This window comes from Mauremys reevesii, linkage group 23 (genome assembly GCF_016161935.1).
Source record: "Mauremys reevesii isolate NIE-2019 linkage group 23, ASM1616193v1, whole genome shotgun sequence".
NCBI classification, from domain to species: Eukaryota; Metazoa; Chordata; order Testudines; family Geoemydidae; genus Mauremys; species Mauremys reevesii.
The window spans coordinates 19082811-19103184 of record NC_052645.1 but is presented as its reverse complement, the minus strand read 5'-3'; the positions used below and the strand labels follow the sequence as shown (position 1 = coordinate 19103184).

General features: G+C 42.7%; 1 protein-coding gene across 1 annotated transcript in view; it reads left to right on the top strand.

Annotated features, from left to right (window-relative positions):
- Positions 1-20374, top strand: part of CSMD2 (CUB and Sushi multiple domains 2) — a 607094-nt gene that overhangs the window by 158438 nt on the left and 428282 nt on the right. The window contains exon 4 of the mRNA XM_039511298.1: positions 638-750. The gene's annotated coding sequence lies outside the window, so the exon portion shown is untranslated. The remainder of the gene's footprint in view (positions 1-637; positions 751-20374) is intronic.

Sequence of the window (20374 nt, the reverse complement as noted above, 5' to 3'; positions counted from 1 at the left end):
CTAAGTGACATGCCTTAGGTCACAGCGCGGGTCAGAAAAAGAGCCAGGAATGAGAATTTGGGAATGTGGACTCTGTCCTTTTCTCTGGTGTCCGGACTTCACTCTTTGGAGTATGTGGGGGGAAGAATATGTGACCATTACAAATCTAAGCGAGTGTGGTTAGTGCTTAGATACAGCAGTGCAGGTCACTTTTTGAAAAGCTTCAGGCAGATAAATAGACAATGGTTATGTTCCCTGTACCTTCTAGAAAGTGTGAGGTTTTTTTTTTAATGTTATGCAGCTGTTTTGCCATGAACAAAATGGCAAATATAAAATCTGACCAGAAGTAAACAGGACGGCTGTTAATGTAGATAATGAAGGAAGTGGTAACAGCCACTGGTAAGTGTGTAAGAGCCACTGGTAAGTGTGTAAGAGGTTTCACTTGGCGCTCAATCCACAGAGATATGGGTCTGTTGTAGCTCTAGATAAATAGACATGGATGCTTGAGCTCAAGCTCATGCTTTTAGGTTTGGAAATCCCTGGTTCAGTCCCTGCTATGTTGGCCAAGGTGGCAGCTGTCCCTGTGAGTACAAGTCTTCCTAGACTTGCCGGCTTGTCCTGTATTTGCCAGTATAACCTTTCTCTTGGTGTCTTTCAGGTTAACAGGTTTCCAGCTGCCTGCTCCTATCGTGAGCACTGGAGTTGTGTTATCTTTATGGCTCGTCAGCGATTATGCCGTCAGCGCTCAAGGCTTCCAGGCAAACTATGAAGGTAGGTCCGCCCAACTCCGTTTGTCTTACTGCTCCATACGCTGTAGCAGGGACTAAAAACAAGAGCGGGTTGCAAAGTGTGGGAAAAACGTGTGGGGCATTGGTAGGGCCATAGCCCAGTTGGGGACAGAGTTAAAACAGTTTAGCTCAGTGCAAAACCCTACCGTGCTGCACTCATGTAGCAAGTAAGTTCTGACACAGTGGATTTTGCAGTGTAGATGGGTCTTCTAGCCACATTTTAGAATGTGGCCCTAACATCCCTCTTGAGGAGGGGGACATTCCGCGTCCTTCTGCAGAAGTCGCGCTAGAACCCAGCGAGCAACAACAGCTTCCAATAGAGATGGTGGGAGGTAGCGTGGTTTTACTCGTGTTGAGGACAAGGCCTAATTCTGCATGCGCCTGGTTTTGGATTCTGTTTTTAGTTTTCACTCATGTATGTGTTCAGATTATCACTGGCCGTTTCTCTTACGGCTTCCTCCCTCTTACTCAGGCAACTCAGGCAATTGCCCATCTCTTCCTTTTTCAGAAAAGGGGTTAACCCAAAATGCTTGGTCTCCTGCTTTTTTCCTTAGTGGCATTTTTAAGCAATGTTTCCCTTTCTCCCCCCATCAGTGCACAAATGCCTCAAAGTACAAAATCATAGAGGTAACACTCACCTGTAGAACGAATCGAAATGTGCCTTGGAAATAGACCATCCAAAGTATTTAGACAGGGAAGCTACAGGGGTTTATGTGCCTCCAAATGTCACCTGGCTCTCTCATCATGGGGGCCGAAAGGAAGTGTTTGAGCAGCCGACTTTGCATGCCTGCTGTTCAAACGAAAGTTTCCCAACGGAAATGAGCTGCAGCAGCTTCATTGGGGGCCACGCCAGTGGCACTTGGAGAGAACATGAATCATGAGAGAGGGGGTGCAGGGACCCCACCCCCACCCCCAAACACACACACACTCACAAAACAACCAAAACCAAAACCGAGCTCTTTGTTTGCTGTTTCCAGGACCTGGGAGATATGGGAGAATTCTCCTCCAAGACTCATAACTGTGTGTATTACAGTCATGCATAGAGACTCCAACTGAGATCAAGGGCCTGTTGTGCTAAGCCAGGGGTTCTCAAACTGGGGGTCGGGACCCCTCAGGGGGTCGTGAGGTTATTACATGGGGAGGTAGCGAGCTGTCAACCTCCACCCAAATCCCGCTTTGCCTCCAGCATTTATAATGGTGTTAAATTAGAAACACTTTTTTTATATATTTATGGGGGGGGGTCGCACTCAGAGGCTTCCTGGGTGGAAGGGGTCACCAGTAAAAAAAACATTGAGAGCCACTGTTCTAGGCACTGTACCAACACACAGTAGAGAATCATAGACATGTAGGGCTGGAAGGAATCTCGAGAGATCATCTAGTCTCGTCCCCGGTTGGTTTTGGAGGAACCCTGGGAAGAGCTGCTTAGAACTTTGAGAATTAGACATTTTGATACTTTTCCCCAAAATATTCAAAAAAACTTTCAATGAGAAAATGTTACCGTTCTTCTGCAGGCTCTATTCACAAGTAGGTCTGGGCAAAACTCGGTGGCTTGACTTCATAGGGGTTTGTGCAAACTTGTCGCTCTCTCTGGGGTTCATGCTTCCTCTCCCAGGCTTCTTGCTTGATGTACCAGCTCTGCACGTGCTCAGAATCTTAAAACAGGGATGACAGCAGTGTTTCATCTGGGAGGGATTTTTTGCGGGGAGGGGACAGGAGATTCCCTTAAATCTAACCCCATGGGTGCACTCGGGCTAAACATCACATGAACCTGGCCCTAGTGCCAAACTTGTAGCAAGACGAGAATGAGGTGAGTCACACTTGCTTATGATTTTTACTGCAAACATTTGTGAAAAGCCCTATCGCCCGAGTTGCTTGTAGAGTCTTTCCATGAGAATCAACATGCTGGGAATGTCAGAAGAATGAGGATCACCTTTCTGCCCCCTCTTATGTTTGAATGTTACTCGGGATTGAGAGCTAATAATAGGTTTTTATTTTAAGCTTTAGCTGGCCACTTAAAGGGGATCAAATTTACATAATTTCCATTTTTATACAACTATCCCCTCTTTGTCTTTTGTCTTCTGATACCTTTCTTCCTGATCATTAGTTTAATATTCCTTTGCTTTAGTAGATAAGCTTGATCCAGGATTGGTTTGCACCTACATATATTTTAAATTATTTGAGGGATGTTTGACTGGAGGCAAGAAGGTTTTATTTTTAGCCAAACTGGTTTTCATAGTCATTGAATTAATCAGAAATATGAAATTTCAGGGGGATACGGGGCAGGAGGGACACTGGAGCTAATTGAAAATCCCTCAGGGCTTTTCGCCTCTGGAGGCCTGGATTCAGATCTTGGCTCAGGTGGCAATCAAAAATGACTTGTAAGGTCTCACTCTAAGTCTGTGCTGGTGCATGTTGCAAAACTGCTGTGCAGTTTGATACATCTGGCCATCTCTGCTCGTGGGAGATAGAGGCTTCCTGCCTTAGGGGGCTGAGCGGGCTGAGGGACTGTGACTTGGAAGAGTAGACTGAGGATGAATAAAATCATGAATGGTGTGGAGAAAATGAATAAGAAGGTGTTGTTATGTATCCCTGCATACAACACAGGAACCAGGGGTCATCCAATGAAACTAATAGGCAGCAGATTTAAAACAAACAAAAAGAAATATTTCCTCACATAACACACAGTCAACCTGCGGAACTTGTTGTCCGGGGATGTTTGAAGACCAAAAGTATGACTGGGTTCCAAAAGAATTAGATGAACTAATGGAAGATAGGCCCATTAGTGGCTGTTTGCCAAGATGGTCAGGGATGCAACCCCGTGCTCTGAGTGTTCCTAAATCTCTGACTGCTGGAAACTGAGGCTGGATGACGGGATGGATCAATTGATAAATTGGCCTGTTTTATTCATTCCCTCTGGGGCACCTGGCATGGGCCGCTATCGGAAGACAGGATACTGGGCTACATGGACCAGCAGTCTGACCCAGTATGGCTGTTTTTATGATTGAAGGGCACCAGGAGAGGTCTGTGAGACCCAGAGTTAGGAATAGAGTGGAAAAGGTTGTGTGGTGTAGGTAGGATTGATGTCCATTAGTAGAGCTGTGTGTGAGGAGCCCAGTGCTGGATAGTGTCTGGTGCAGCAGATCAAGATTGAGGTGCACTGGTGCATTTATGTATGGGCAGCACGCACTAATGCCTGTCTCTAGATACCATTATTGTCACACTGCCTTTCAGAACCATAATGTTCCCATTGCATATAAATTATTTTAATTTTACATGTGTATGGGGGGAACCCCACGAATGGATCCACTCCCCACTGCTGATAAATCTAGTGGGACCAGTGTTTGATATTCACATCATGCAAGTTTAATTTTAACTTCTGTTTCTAACTAAAATTAGAAACATTTTCCTAATTGAGGTCTTTGTAGTATTGGCAACTGGAAACACAAATCTCCCCTGTCCAGTCTGCACCTTGAATTGCTTAAGGACACAGCTTTGAAACTTAGGCCCATTAAAATGAATGAGAATTGCGTGTCTAGTTCCCCAGGATGGCTTTGAAAACTGTTTGACCAAGGTCACAGAGAAATTCTGTGGCAGAGCTGGAAATTTAAACTCACATCTCCTGAGTCCTGGGCAAGTCGCTTAACCACAAGAGCATTCTTTCTTTCAGTGGTTGCAGCTCTGCCCCCAAACAAATTTGGAGTTCAGGAAAAGCCGAATATCTGGCCTTGGAACTTGCATTTTGCTCTGAACTGCTGGGAATGTCTTCCAGTTGATCTTAAACGTATTCAAAAATTGCAGCAAGGCTACAATTCATCTGCCTTCAAACTCTCTTAATATTGCTGTTTGTTGACTCACCAGGCAACAACATCACCATACAAGAGCTTTTCTGGGATTGAGCGGTGGGCTTTAGTTTTAAGCAGGTATTTTACTATGGCCTCAACTCCATATGAAATGCATTGCTCACTCTCGCTGCTGTTTGGCTTCTGCATGAATTCTCCATTTGCTGCCTTATGTAACGACTGAATTCATTATATATACCAGGCATGTTGTTTATCCCAGTGGTTTCAGGTTTACAATCCTCATTCCTGTTACTCTGAATGCTGGATACGAATTGTTTTATCGTTAATAATAATAATGGAGTTAAAAAAAATATGACCAGCATTGTAAAGTAGCGTGTTACGACTGCAATACTTTTATTATCAGAGTGGGCCTGGAGTAATATTTAAATACATTATACACCCTTCAGTGATACAAAACGTATCTTGTATCTGACACCAGCTGAGTGTATTAGCCCCAGTTGTTTTATGACAACGGTGCGCTCTGTAGGTGTATGAAACATGAAACATTCCCACCCACCACACACACTTTCCTTTAAAAGCTGCATCATCCGTTCCTGAGTCATCCACTCCCAAGGATTATTTCAGTTATGAGGATGCTTGTTTTGATGTCTATATTTCAAGGAGGAAAATAGGAGGAGTTCAACACAAGAAGGTGAAACATACAAGCCAACAGCTTTTTCAATAGCTTTCATTTTTGTGGGCTCATAGAGAGAATAGAAGGAAAAGGGAAAAGCCCCTATCCGGTCCCATCCGGTACCTCTCACTGGAAATAAGAGATTATTACCATACCTGGCCCAACCCCAAAGCATTGCAGTCCCAGGATTGCTTTTTTAGGTTGCTGTCTGGTCTGTACTGTACCGACTCCCTGCAATGCAGTTTGGTCTCTTTTATAAACACTGCCTCCCGCCCCCACCCCAGCCTTTCTGGGGCAGGCTTAATAATTTTAGCAGAGACATGCAACTAAAGCCCTAAAGTGGCCATTTTGCAACTGGCAGTTCCTAGCTGCCTGCCTCTCCACCGCAGCTGATAGGTTCTTGGGAGACTATTACATAGCCCTGTGTGATTTATTTTTTTTTTAATTAATTTTTAAAATCATCATCTCATCAATGACATAGACATAAAACAATTTTTAATTAATTTTTAAAATCATCATCTCATCAATGACATAGACATAAAAAATACCAGGGATAAGCACCCTTTACTCTGTGCGAGGGACTTGTGAGGATTACATGGGGTTAACTGTGCAACAAACCCAAATTTTAACACCCCCCCCATGTTTTCAGCAATGCTGATGTATTTAAGGGTGTCTATTATTTATATTACAATGTCAACATTTTCCATATTGAATGGTAGATGGGTGGATTAGATCATCTCCAAAGCATTTTCTGTCCCGTGTTTGATAGAAAGAAGCATGCGGAATTGGAATGTTTTTGGAAAGTTTGGTAAAGTTCCTAATCAGCCACTGGGGGAAAAAGAAGTTTTGAATATACAGGTACACACTGTCCCATTGCATATTTTGAAAGGGAACTAGGGTTACAGCAGTATTTTGCCTTTTCAATAAAACAGCTGAGTCTTGCTAGTGTTACTGCTACATAATAAGAGTAGGACCACATTTCTGCTCAGAGGCTACTTCAGACTCTAGGGCGTTGCCTTCACTGCTGAAAAACACCTGTTTGTGCATTGTTAGCTGTCTGAATGTGAAATCCTAGTGGAGAAAGGGTGCTGTACTTTTTATCTTTATGTGGCTAGTTGAGGTAAATCCCAGGTGAGAAGGATAATGTTGAGCTTGTTTAGATAGATGAAAGCAAAAGCTGCCTATGTTTTGTCTCCATTAGGGTTTTACACTGAGATAGTTACCTTCCAGACGGGGTGGGTTTTCTTCAGTGAAGAGAGTGGGACCAGGGCATGGTGTCATTGGAAAGAAAACAACCCAAGAAACCCTGGGGCAATGAGTGGATGTTGTTTTGCCGTGTCAAGGTCTTAGTCCATATGTGCTCATGCCTCTGCATGTTTGAGCTGCAGTGTTGACTGTCTGTCCCATCCTGGCTGGGATTAAGGCTGGTCACATTTCTGGATTGGAAATTGGAAAGAAAGGCCTGGGGCTGTGGGGAACTCACCTGGCCACTGGGTGGCAGTGTTCCTTCACAGACCTGCAGGTGAAGCAGAGTGTGTGTGACAGCTGGAGGTTCTGGTGCATGGCTCTCAGATTCCCGCATTGCTCGCAGCTCTTCAGTTCTTCAAGCAACGGCAATTAAATAGTCTGGACTGGATTCTGTGCCACTCCTTGGAGGGGCAGCCCAGAAGCAGCTGGTGCAAAGGTGGCTTCATGCCACCTGCTCACCTCTTGGCTTCCGGTGTGCTCTGAGGGAGAAGGCAGCCCCTGACGTAAATTTAGAGCAGTCCGACACTGCTTCTCTTATAGCATCCTTAGCACGGAGCTGCTCTGCAGGTCAGAAGCCCTGTTGGGAGCACTGCTTTGGGGACTTACCCCCAGTCTGCCTTCTGCTGCCACTGTGCCAAGCATGTCCCCTATGCTAATGACTTTGAAGAAGACATGATAGAGCCAATTGATTTGCCCTACTCTGCCCCTGCACAGGGGAAATTCCCCCCTTCCCCATTATAGCCCCACTATAGGCACTATACAATGTAGGGGGGTTGGCTTGGCAAAATCTCATGAGCTGGGTTTTTGTTTTGTAATAATTAAACCCCAAGCCAGGGGTGTTTTTATCCAGACACCCTAAAGTTCATGGAGACTGGGATCAATAGTTTCTGACTGGGTCTGCCTCCCTACTACCAGACCGCAGGGCCAGCTCCAGACCATGTCTATATATAGAGAGAAGCGAGTATAAGTCACTAGACGAGATCGCTGTTTGCTTTGTGAGTGAGCTGTAACATAGATTTGCTGTCTGATGCTTGGGCATGGAGCCAAGGTTTCCTGGGTTACTATGAGATCTGACATGTAGCCTAGGTCTAAGCTATACTGTTTGAGTGGAGGTATTGTCTGAAGTTTATATAGGTATGTGTAGCTTAGCCAAACTGGGGGTGGAAGGGCCAGATATCCAAGCGCTCAGTACCCACATTTGTAGCCAAACTTACAAGAGAGCTCAGCACCCAATGCGATGAGTTCTTTGGCTGCAAGTTTTGGTGCTTTCATTGGGTGCAGAACTCCTGTGAAAAACTGGCCTCAATGTTGAGTCCTGAGCGCTTTTAAAAGGTCTGGCCTACGCTGATGTATATTTCAAAGATATAAATGCCAGGGTCGGACAGTTTTTTCAGATCGTGCTAAGTGAGGGAGAATATAATTAGTCAGTGGGTCTACTGAGTTTAGAACATTCTTTGCTGAATCAGGGACTAGATAGGTTAACATTGTTTTCTCCCCCCTCTTCTATAATGTTCTACAGTTCTGATTCTCTGTGATGCAGAACAATTTGAGATAAAGCTAATGTTGTTAATAGAAAATCTTTTTTTAAAATTTTCTTTCTCAAAGCAAAACCTGAAATAATTGATGGTGCTTTTAAAAAATCAAATGCAGACGCCTATGAGCCACTGCTGAGATAGCAAAGATCCAAAATGAGTGACTGAGTTTATCTCCTAAGGGAAGAAAAATAAACCACTCAAAACCCAGCCTGCGCCACCAAACGAGAGAGAGAGAACTCATGTTTTAATTAAAACTTAATACTGAGAGGTAAGGGAGGAACGCCCACTAACACTTCAGCCATCCACCTTTCTCAAAGTGAGCTACTCATTGTTAGTTATCTCCTTCTTTACTCTTAACTATGTTTTTGATGAAAGGGAATATGTTGTTGCTGTTGTTCTTTCAGTCCATTTGTAATCTACGACTCACTGAATAGCTTGTGGTGTGACAATTTGTGTTTAAAGACAGAAATGAGAGTCCTTGCTGTAAATGGCTCTTTTATGATCTGCTATCAAAGCATGTTCGGTATCCTCCCCCTCTTTTTAAACAATCTCTGGGAAATGCAAAAAAAAACAACTCAGCAGAATGTTAACATTGGAACAAAACACTTCTCACCAATTTTATTATTGAAAGGGGGAAATTAATTTTTATAGGAAGAGCAAGTGCAAAGATGGATGCATCAGAAAGGTTATATAACGTGTACTCTTGTTACTTTAGTCCCTCTTCTGCCTTGTTCCCTTGGAAAATGGGTGAATGAGGTCATTGAATCCAGCTTTTGATATTATTTAACATTTATATTGTAGTTACACCTAAAGGTCACATCAGGTTGGGCCCCATTGTATTAGGTGCTGTACAAAGAGTGCTGTCTAACATAAGATATGTTTTATTTATCTAATTACCGTGGTATTTGTGCTAGAAAACAATAGATATTTCATATTTGTGTGTGTAAAATCATTTTATTACCCTCTGTATCAAAATAATATTTCTATAAGGCCAAATTCTGCCACACTGACTCTTACTGAATCGTATTTACATTGAACTCAAGGGCAGCACATGTGAGGAAAGATGGCAGAAACTGGCCGATAATGTCTTCCGCTTTAAAAACATAAATTTGCTAATCTGTACAATAGCCCATTTTATAAATGATTTAATGATAGATCGGGAACGTGAGGTGCTGAGAGTTTGTCACTTGCTCAAAGCCACAGATGAATTTGGTGTGAGAGTGGGATTGGAAATCAGGAATACCTGACTTCCATATTGCTAGATCATGGCACGTTTCCCCCCCCACTTAGCTCATGCTTTTCAATTTTCTTTACTTTCACCTGCCTAATTACTATGTCTCTGTTTTTTCCTCTTTTCTCCCTTCCCATCTTCATCTATCTTCTTTCCTTTTGCTTTGCATCTCAGGTCCTTTTCTCACCTATTTTTCATCCATTTCCAGTCTTCCTTGCTACTTTTTGTTTCCTAGTCTCTCCCCTTTTTTTGTAGTTCTGGTGTTTTTAATGCTGGATATATTGTTTTAAGCACCGTAAAGTGCAAGGAAAAGCTCTTTTGCACTGTCTCTATTTTTTAGCTGTGTGAATGTAGAGCTGGTGAAAAGTAGAAACATTGTCCTGCCTGGAGACTAAGCCACCTTTCTGCCGCAGCACTAGTACAGCTTAGGCAGATGCAGTGAAAGGTTCCCCAGGTGTGTTTGTGCATGTGTACATGCATGTGTAAAATATAAACGAAATTCTAGTACTGTGCAGACAGTGCATAGTTTGTTTTGTCTGGGCTGTACAGTACTGACTGCTACTACTTTTGGTCCAAAAGGATTTTCAACATCTGGTTGTGAAGATGAGCTGAACGTGCATTAGCTTTCTTTTGTATGCAGCCCGATGCACCAATTTTGGATGTACTCTATGCCAGGGGTAGTCAATTATTTTTCATCAAGGCCCAAATTTCTTGGTCAATGAATAATCAAGGTCCAGACCCTGGAAAAAAGAATAACAATAATGATAATAAGTAAATTAAAAGATTTCAGGGTCTGGCTGTCCGGATTTGGCCCATGGTCCACCTATTGATAACTCCTGCTCTATGCCAAACTCCTTTTGTGTCTCCTGTAAAGACTCGTATTTTGGAACGTTATGCAAACGAATGCACTGAAGCTGGAAGAAAGGAAGTTTATTCTGGAATTTAAAACCTTCCAAACACACAGTGGTCCATGCAAGGACAAAATTAACATCTGCTGTAGCTTTCACTTTACCAGTCAATATATAGAGCAGAATCTCACACACGGTTATTACCAGGCATCCTGCTTCTTTTGTCCATTCAATGGAATGGGATTAGCCAAAATAATAACTGCTGTAGGCCTGGTTTTTCAGAGCTGCTGATCACCCATAACTTCCACTGCACATTGTTGGCACTGTGCAAATAATTGCTACTAAAAATGATGCTAGCCAGCCTTGCTGCTCGTTTGGCTGAAGTGCTAGATTAGGGTTGCAGATCTGGCTTCAGTTCCCAGTGCTGACGCAAACGTTCTCTGTGGTCTTGGGTAAATCATTCAGGGTCTCCGCTCCCAGTTTCCCATCTGTAAAATAAGACCAGTAATATTTCCTTCCCTTACAGGTGTGTTGTGAAGATAAATTCGTTAATGTTTGGGAAGCACTCAGATACTAGGGCAATGTAGGTACGAAGCAGATCAAACGGAATACTTTCTGTACTCTCGTTTTGCATTCTCATCTCGTGATAATAAAAATACAAGTGATAACAGAAGTAATGCATGTTTGTTTAAAGTCTGCAAAAATGTTTAGACACTAAATAAACCTCTCCCTTACCCCCAGGACTAGATATTATCCCCTTTTACACTGTGCTAGGAAGCACACTGTAAATCAATGGCAAATCCCTGGATCAGAACCCAGAACTCCTGATATTTTGTGCTCTTCAATAAAAGGTGTAACATGTTAGATACTTAACCACACACAGCAACACACCAGGTTAGGATTGGATGTGACAACCACTGCATCTCATTGTAACTGCAGGGAGAATTATGGAGGCACATTTATAAATAATCCAAGTTAAGATTTGGTCAAGTTATCTTCCTACTCTTGTGAAAAATGCCATGGGATCTTTGAAGACCAAAAGTGGTCAGGGCTTTTGTTTGATGTCTCCTCTGAAAGACAGATGCTAAACTAATGTTAGGACACACTCTTGGGATGGCATGTGCCACTATTATAGGTATCTGCAATATGAAATGAATTATAATCAGTGCTACAGCATACCTGATGACTACATAGTAAGGTGTTATTTAAAATAAATTGGGCGAGTCTTTAACAGTAGGGGGGAAATCGGTAGGAATTCCACATCCTATCCTCAATAATACCAACAGTTCATCATGAGTGGATGGTGTTTTGTTTTTAAGTGTATTAATGTGGGTGTAAGATGAAACTGCATTATAATTTATAAACTGCTACCTCTTGGCTGCATTGTCATTAGTTTTAAGGGCATGAAGAACAATCGAGGGACTTAACAGAATGCTATGAACACTCACTCTTCATCATACATGAATTAAGACAAAAGCAGTGCTATAAAACACTGAGCTGAGCTTAATAAAACTTTAATAGGCCTTTGCAGTTCTGAGTAGTGCCTTCTGTCTGAGGCTCTCAGAGTGCTTAGCAAATGCTAACTAAGCTGTCAAGGGCCGAGTATCCTACATAAAACTTGTTTCTATCTAGATGTGTGTTAACAATTCTGTAGGAAGGTGAAAATTCTTTGATAGCTAGTAGTGATTGGACAACTTTGTAAAAGGTTCCAATACTGCAAATTGCTGAGTGCCCAAAATTGAAATCGATCGGAGTTGAGGGTGTTGAGCAAAAGAGTGGGTTCAAGATTTGAGTTTGGGGTTTTGCTTGAGGTATGTATGTTGAAGTTCAGGTGCTGTACTTGGCACTTGCATTTTCCAGCTCCTTTTTATCTGCATGAATGGGCTAGAAATCTCTCTTGACTGTAAGCTTTTTAGAGGCAACGTGGTCAAATAATCTAATCTCAGGAACAGGAGTCAGCCGCCTTGGGTTTTACTCCTGGCTCTGCCACAAGCTAGCCCTGTGACTTTGGGCATGTCACTTCACTTCTGCATCCTCCATGCTCATATTTGCACCTCCACTTAGCTAGAATTTACTTCACTTTGCAATGCTTTCCAGTTTACTTTCCAATGCTCCCACTTTTGAGTAGCATTGTATAATTATTGAGAGGCTCCAGATGAGATCAGTGCCGCATTGTGCTGTACATACATATAGTAAGAGACAATATCTTCCCCAAAGAGCTTGCAATCTAAATAGAGAATGGAAAACTTGTGTATTCCCATTTTATAGGTAGGGAATTTAGGGACACAAACATTAGAAGACCCAAGGAGTTTGTGGCAGATTGGGGAATTGAAATTGAGTTTTAAGTACTAAGCAAATGCCTTAGCTGCAAGACCCACTTTCCTCCCTCCGGTGACACATACTTAGAAGATACGATGCTGTAGTCCTACACATTAGAATTTGTTGAGGGATGATTGCTTCCAGATTTGACCTATTGGGGAAACAGCACGTACAGCTCTTAATAGAAGAAAATGTTGAAATCTTTCTAGGAATATTATATGCATCTTCAGACATGTTAAGGAAAGGCAAGGTCTTCATGGAAGCGAAGTCCAGTCAACCACCAAGCTTAGGGCATGTACCATACCCTTGGCTACAGAGGCACTAGTCCATAATGCAACAGCATTTAACAGTAGGTGAAGATTTCCTTTTCTCAGACATCGTGTTTGATTACAGCTGCGACAAATTTGATAGCTGCAAACACTAAGTGCCTGATTGAAAAGAAACAATTATGCCTAGAAGAACACTGCTTATTTTAAGAAATTAGAAGCATTTAAATACAGAGAGAAACAGCCCCAAGTAAATGCTACTGTTTTCCTCCTTAATAAATACCCTCCTCTTTCGCATGTACAAATATCTCATTCTTCACAGTGCTTGTTTGTAGACCTAGACGTGCGTATTTAGATGATAAAATAAAAGGTTCTAGCCCCCTCTTCCCCTATCTCTTTAACTAAACCTAAACTGGGACCCCTGGGTGCTATTTTCTGCTCTCCAGCTGATGGAGACATCAGCTCTCCTGCTAACATAGCACTGTGCACACGACCACTTATGCTGGCTAAACTTATGTTGCTCAGGGGAGTGTTTTTTCACACCCCTGAGCGACACAAGTGGTAGCGTAGATGTGGCCGGAGTTACTGCAAGCTACAGGTAAGAAGATCTCATTTTGCTGGTGTGGGGAAGAATAACAATTCAGCTGTCTTGCTCTGTTTTTGGAAGGTTGATGTCATTTCCTTTGCCTTATGGTGGAATCCCTTAAAGAAGTAGTGGAATCTAGTAAAAAACAAATGCCCTGCAGTTGGGTGCATAGCTCTTGGTGCTTTAAATGATTGATTAGGCTCTAAATAGTTCTTTGAGCTACCTAGTGTCAGTCTGGGTGTAAAACTTGAAGGAGCTATATGCAATGCCTTTCAGGACTTCTATGCTTTCAGCTCATTCAGGTGACTGTTACTACATTTCACGAGACCACCGGTAGGTGAGGCAATATCTTTCATTGGACCAGCTTCTGTTGTGGAAGGGACAAGCTTTCGAGCTTCATAGAGCTCTTCCTCGGGTCTGGAGAAGGTAACTGGAGTGTCCACGCTAAATACAAGTTAGGACAGATTGTTAAGCATAAGGGGTTCACACATGCTATAGGAGACCCTTTAAAATGAAGTGGACAGTGCAATAGAGGCTTACTAAGCTTCATCATGTTGTAAATTGTAATGGGCCACAAAACCAGCGTTCCTATTAAGTCTGTTTTTTAGTGTCCAGCAGGTGTATGAATTTAAGATCCCAGGGCTGTCTTCTGAGGTATTCAGGTTTCCTTGGAGGACAACAACAGGTGACTCTGTGAATAATTTTTACCAGTGGCTGATGGGGCGTTCTATTATTTTTCTGTGTGAGTTCGTTCAAGAGTGTAGTGATTGTTTGGTTGGTTGGTTTCACCCACATAGATCCCATGGTGTGTTCTTGGGGCATTGGGTGCATTGGATGAGGTACACCGCATGTTGTGATAGGCATGTGTAGGACCCATGGATCTTGAAAGGTGTCTTGTGGGAGGAGTATTGATCATTGTAGCAGTCGAGATTTGTCTGCAGGTTTTGCATTTGTTGCTATGGCAGAGTCTGGTGCCACTTTGAGTTGGTGTGTCCTGGTTCATGGGGAGCTTGTTTCTGACAATGAGCTTGGCAAGGTTGGAGTTGCTTGAAGGCCAGAAGAGGCAATTCAGGGAAGATTTCTTTCAGGATGTGGTTCCCATCGAGTATGGATTGTAATTATTTGATGATACCTCATATGGGTTCCAGTGTGGGATTGTAGGTGACAATTAGGGGCTTTTTTTTTTCCCCCTGTATTGAAGCAGGTTCTCCCTGGATATTTGGGTGGCCCATTCCATGATGTGATCTGCTGCTCTGGTGGAGTGTCCTTGTTTGGTGAAGGTGGGTTTAAGTGTGTTAAAATGTGTATCCTGGACTTTCTCCTTGGAGCATATTCTGTAGTATCTGAGGGCCTGGCTGTAGCTAACAGATTTCTTGGTGTGTCTGGAGCAGTTACTGGATCTGTGGAGGTAGGCGTGGTGATCTGTGGGATACCTGTATATAGTTCTTTGTAGTGTTTCATTGTTTAAGCTGATTGTGGTGTCCAAGAAGCTGATGCTGGTGTGGGAATGTTCTGGAGAGAGGCTGATGGTTGGGTGGTGGTAGTTGAAGTTCTGGTGGAAATCTGAGGGAGTTTAGGTTGTCTGTCCCAGGAATGAAAATATCATTAATGTATCTTAGGTATATCATTTTGTGGTGTGTTTTCCCAGAAAGTCTTTATCAAGCTTGCCCATGAAGAGGCTGGCATATTGAGGAGCCATCCCAGTACCCACAGCTGTTCCCGTAGTATGGACAAAGGGGTGATTGTTAAATGTAGAATTGTTAGGGGTGAGGGCGAAATGGACGAGTTTGGCGATGCATTTCAGGAGGATTTCTGAGCGTTGTCCATTGTCTTGGAGATATTTGAGGCAGGCAGCACTGCCGTCATGGCATACGTTTTGTGTCCTTTATTCTAGAGGTCATCATTTCATAATTATCTGCTTTGTTTAACATGTCTTGGCTTTCATGCTAAAAATGACAAATGCTTTTATTTGCCTGCCTGCTCTGCTCTTTTGTTTATTATGCTGCATCTGGGTGAACGGGGAGAGCTGTGGCATTGCCACCCCTAGGCCATGATCTCTTTGTATCTTACAAGCTAAGCAGGGTCGTGCCCAGCTCAGTGCTTGGAAGGGGGATCTCTGAGGGAAATCCCATGATGTTGATGGAAGTAGTTGTAGTGATTCAGCAGATGGCACTGGGAGTCAGTGTTGACCCTGACATGACTGACTGTCTTTTTCCCTTTCCCCCCCGCCAAAGAGGAGACTATGCATACTATTAGCATGAAGAGCGTGGTATAACTGCCTGGATTGTACTGCTGTAGGTGCTTTCTTTGACTGAGGTATGCAGTCCAAGCTTCTGCCTACCTGTGGTCATTAAAGATCCCATAACATTTTCATTAGAGTTTTGGGGGTGGTGGTGCTAATTTCATGGTCAATTTCCACATTTGGACAATGCCAATTCCGCTCCTCTAAATTTCTCCTGAGTTTCCAGTGGATCCAGTGCTCTTCCTCCCTCCTGTATTACACTATTACTGTTGATTTGTACTGTTAAATAGTATCCCCGTTCCACTCCATAAATGGCTGCATTGTGGTGGTGGGAGAAGTCATTCCTCCATATGAATATAGTCCTGATCCCAGCGTACCCCACAGTGCCTCTAATTTGCCTCCCCACCCCCCCACACACACTTTGGTGTGGAATTCTGCTCCAGGATCTAAGTTTTCATTTTAAAAAAGTTTCTTGCCCTTGTGATCATAGAGAAGAATTTGTAGAGGGAAAAAGCCTGGGAACTGACACGGTGTTGTCTCACAGTACCAACACCCTGAGATAACCAGTTCTGATGGCCCCTTTGTCCCAAGGGGGCATTAACCCTGAAGTCTAAAGATGCTAATGGTAAATATCACATTAAACAAAATGATCAGTGGTGAATTTAAGCACACGCATTCAGCTTGTGTGCACTTCTCAGCATCCCTGACTGCCTCTCCTCCGTCCCCACATGCCAAAAGACCCAACTGTCGTCTGCACAGCTGCCAAAACCTCCAGCTTCAACACTAGCTGCGTGTACGGCTGTGCGAAATCTGCTGCCCTGCAGAAAACATGGGGATATCATTAATTAAATTTAATGAAATATAGCAATGTTAACGTGGGGGTTGCTGTGCTCCATGGCGTTATTCTTTTTTTCTGTTTAATTCATTAAAAGCTGTAATTAAATGAATCTGAAACATTTCCCATCTGCCACATGCAGAATCCAGGGGCCTTGCTTAGGACCAGAACCTTGCTTAGAATTTAGGTCCAGCTTGCTGAAAAATATGTGGAGTCTTGTGTATATGTAAAAAGGTGATGGCAGGATGGGCCACATATCTCGTGGCTCCGTTGCACCTGCCAGGCAATGGTGGCCAATCCTTGGCTAAGACAGCTGCGATTGGTTGGTTGTTAACGTTTCTTACAAGTGCTGGGTTTGGCTAGTGGGCCCAAGGGGAAACTGCACAAGGACACAGCAACAGCATGGGATTAAAGCTATTCAGGGATTTTTCAACAATATTTTTTTTTCATTTGGAAAATGCCAGTTTGTTGAAACCAAACCTTATTATGGAAATGCGTTGGTTTCAACAAAACTTCCTCAGGGTGGGATTAATTTTTTGTGGGGGCAGGGGAAAGAGGGGTAGAGAGAGAGAGACCCACTCCAGAATAGCCAGTTGGTTAGGGCATTCAGCTCTGGTGACCCCAGGCTTAGTTCCTTAGCCTGCCGGATTTGTAGCAGGTTCTTGAACCTGTCTCCTCCACATCCCAGGCGAGTGATCTAACTCTGAATTTTTGCAATCTCTTGGTTTGATTCAGATACAGAAAGAAGTGTGTTTCCAAAGCTACAACATATATTGCAAAATGGCATTCTTGTTTTTCAACCACTCCCCCATGTGGTAATCAGACCAGGCTTCTTCCTGCTTTATATTCTGATCCACTGCCATGTAAAGGAAATAAAATATTTTGGGATGACAGGTGGAAATCATACATTAGAAAATAAATGCATGTTATTTTTCTAGCTGTGGTGCAACATAAAATACAGTGAACCAGTACAGACCTCCCTACAGTTCATTCCATCTTCTGCGTCTGTGTTCTCGTGTATTGGTTGCAGACTATTTTCTGTTCTTTAGCTTGGTTTCCAACCCATTCATTCATCCTTTGATGCTAGGGGTCTGGTTCTCACTGACAGCAATTCAAAGGCAGTATAAACCATGACTATTCTGATGCAGTCGTGTTTCATGTTGAAATGATTGCAGAAGGTGCAGGGTGATGCCATACCAGCCCCTGGGATTCTGATATGAAAATGTGCACATCATGCTTCTAGAGGAACCAGTGGTGATAACATCTGCTGTATTGATTCTGCCATGGTAACCATCTTAGAGCATTCAAACACCCAGTGAGACACAAGTGGCTGTCCTGTCCTAAATGTGTTGCCCTGGTGCCTCTTACTTTCTGATAGTCCCTAAGCTCTACTGCACCTCCACCCCTTCCTAATATCACTACCTTAACGGGGTTGTATGGGTCTGGGCTAAATTCGAATGTGCCCCACAGGAATCCAGTTTACAAATGATAACAAGAGAATTGATGGATTTAAAACAAAACCAGCCAAAATAATTCAACAAATGATTATTTGTGAATATAGACGTGCTCGTTCCCAAAATGCCCATGGATTGAAAGCATAATTAATCATAAAGAGCAGGAGCCAGAAAACACCATGTCCCTCCTCACTAGTATTCCTGCCCACCAGGAGGCAAAAAAACCAAGCTACATGGATTGAAAAGGAAACAAAAGAAGCTTGAATGTTGCCCAAGAGGGTGACACATGCGTGCTGTATGCTGACAGGTAGTGAAGAGACAACATTCCTCAGAAACGGGCCCTTCCTTTCATAGTCATAGACTTTAAGGTCAGAAGGGACCATTCTGATCATCTGGTCTGACCTCCTGCACAACGCAAGCCACAGAATCTCACCCACCCACTCCCGCAATAAACCTCTAACCTATGTCTGAGACATTGATGTCCTCAAATCATGGTTTAAAGACTTCAAGGTGCAGAGAATCCTCCAGCAAGTGAACCATTCCCCACGCTGCAGAGGAAGGCAAAAAAAACCCAGAGCCTCTGCCAATCTGCCCTGGAGGAAAATTCCTTCCCGACCCCAAATATAGCGATCAGCTAAACCCTGAGCATGTGGGCAAGACTCACCAGCCAGACACCCAGGAAAGAATTCTTTGTAGTAACTCAGATCCCACCCCATCTAACATCCCATCACAGGCCATTGGGCATATTTACCGCTAATCTTCTGCCCAGGGGTGCTGGAACAATTTGTATAGTGGGGGGTGCTGAGAGACATTGAACCAAACTGCAAATCCTGTATATCATGGAAACCACTTCAAGCCAGAGGGTATGGGAGCATCCTTAGTTCCAGAACCTATGCGAATGCAATCATGTCTGAAACAGTTTGGTGTGATTGGGGAGTCTGTTTACAAGGGGCACAGTGAGAGCTGGGGTATCGCAGGGCAGGGATGAGCTAATTAGCAGAGCAGTAGGGGAAAAACACTTTCCGTTCCATCTTCATGTCCTGGCCTTAACACCAACCTCTCGTTTTCCTGAGAACTAAAATTTGCTCCAATAATCTAGATTTATTACAGGTATTTTGAACATTCAGGGGATTCTCTTATTTGTAGTTCAGTTGTGGTCTTCCAGGCTTGGTTTTAAGAAATCTGATTTGGTTTATGGCTTTCTATATCCATCTCTGGCAATTTTACAGTCAGGATTGGATATCTTTTTTCTAACAGACCTGCTCTAGTTCAAACAGGAATTAATTCAGGGAAGTCCCATGGCCTGTGTTAAACAGGAGGTCAGACTAGATGATCACAGTGGTCCCTTCTGGCTTTATAATCTATGAATATAGAAGGGACAAAAGTTTTAACTTTGAAATGCTTAAAAATTCCCTAGCTGAAGAACAATTTTCATCTCTATCCATGTTGGCGTAGTTTTAAATTCACACAATCACCATTCAAGTCCTAGAGGATTTGCTAATCTGCTTTCCTCTTAATTTTCAGCTCCCAGGCTTTTCCAAGACTTTCCTGACCTCATTTACCCCAGGTCTGCTTTTCTCTAGACATATCCAGTGTATTCTGATTGTATTTCTGTTGCTAAAATGCAACACTTTATTCAAAGAAATTGACTGTGTTTCTTTTGCATATTGGACACATACAACACAGTTTGTGAGTGCGTGTATTATGGACACATCAGTAGCTGTTTCTCTCTTGTGGGTGCATTGAGATTTGCAGATATACTGAGGATTTAATCCCCCCTGTTTTGGTATGAGAATGGATGTGTTCATAACATTTGTTCTTAAGGGAAAGACTGAATTTCCAAGATAAATTACATGAGAACCTGTTGAGTAGCTGGAAGCAGTCAAAAATGACCCCTTTATTACATTTCAGACTCAGATTCCCTCTGGCTAACAAATGACTGTGTGCATGAGATCAGAGTACACGGGGGCTTGACTATAATGAACTCTTTTTTAGACTTATTGCCACTTAAAGGAAATGTCCAAATTACTGCATTTTGGGGAAAAAAGTGTTTTACAGATTCCTTCCTGTTTGGTTCTGTGATTTTCAGGGCTCAAAGTATAATCATGTAGTTCATACACATAATGCTACTGGTGCCATGCAAAGCTAGGTAACTATGCAACCAAGGACAATATATTTTAATTTATTTCTTGGTTATAAATTAACAGTATTTAGGTTACATGAAACACAGTGTTACACAATAAGAACTATAGCAATGAAATGTTGTCAATAATATTGAGTGACAGGATTGCTTTACACAGTCTATCAGAAAGAGAAGTCATTGTAAAATTAGGTTGAAAACGTATCAATGGATAGATTCTGCTGTCAGTTAATTAATTTAAGTGTTGTTTTCTACCTAACCTCTAAAAATGTAGTTTGGCAATATGTTTGCATACCATATGGTCTTGGTTTATCTCATCACTGCTTTTGAAATGTATCCAGAATATATCAGCTGTATAGTTCTTTCCCTTGCTATCATCAGCTGTTTACAAGATGCAACTTTTATGTAATGTTCCATGTTCATATTGGGA